The following is an 830-nucleotide window of genomic DNA, read 5'->3' on the forward strand; positions in this document are numbered from 1 at the left end:
GCAGGAGGCAATTTGTAAAAATGTCCGAGTATTTAAACCCACATTAAATTTAGTTCATGCTTTGAACAATTAATAATTTGATGCTAGAAATAGTGGTATATTTTATATGGTTTACCAATATTTGTAAATTATATTTTACATTTTCGATTCTACTCGATAATATGTTTGTTGAATTTCATGCAAAGCTATCTATGCTAGCCATCCATAATTTTGAAGTGATTGACTAGAGGGATGTAACGAATTTGTTGTTATATATTTATTTTAATGTCAGCGTTTGTTTGGATTGTGTTTATATTTAAAACATACATAGCTTATACTGTTACATATGTATTGCGAAACTGCCGCCTTTTTTCCAAAGTTGTATAAGATTCTCGAGAGTAAGAATCAACAATATATGTGTAAACGCTTTAACCAGTATTGTTACGTAAGACTGAAGATTCTAGAAAACGTTTCCACGCTATAAATATAACTAACGCGACGCGCCAGAGGGTGTCTATTATTAGTTCGCTATAATCAGAATACTATAAACTCCGAAAGCTATAATTGTGATTTTTAGAACGTTTATCAATCGGAAAACTTAAGATATTCGACCAGGATATTTATAAATTTCGAACATTACAAATCGTTTAACTTCAGTGGATTCTCATCGGACATTAGTATTTTTTACGAAGACTTTACCAATTTCAACGCTGGAAAACAGCGTGTGTGGCCAAGGACACAAAGTTAGCTAGCTTCCCGGCGAATCGTACTTACACTGAGTGGTCACAAGTAAATGGACACCACCTTCTCAGAAAAAATGAAAATTTTCAGTCATATTCACATGAATTGAT

Source organism: Limulus polyphemus, unplaced genomic scaffold (assembly GCF_000517525.1).
Source record: "Limulus polyphemus unplaced genomic scaffold, Limulus_polyphemus-2.1.2 Scaffold720, whole genome shotgun sequence".
Classification (NCBI taxonomy): domain Eukaryota; kingdom Metazoa; phylum Arthropoda; class Merostomata; order Xiphosura; family Limulidae; genus Limulus; species Limulus polyphemus.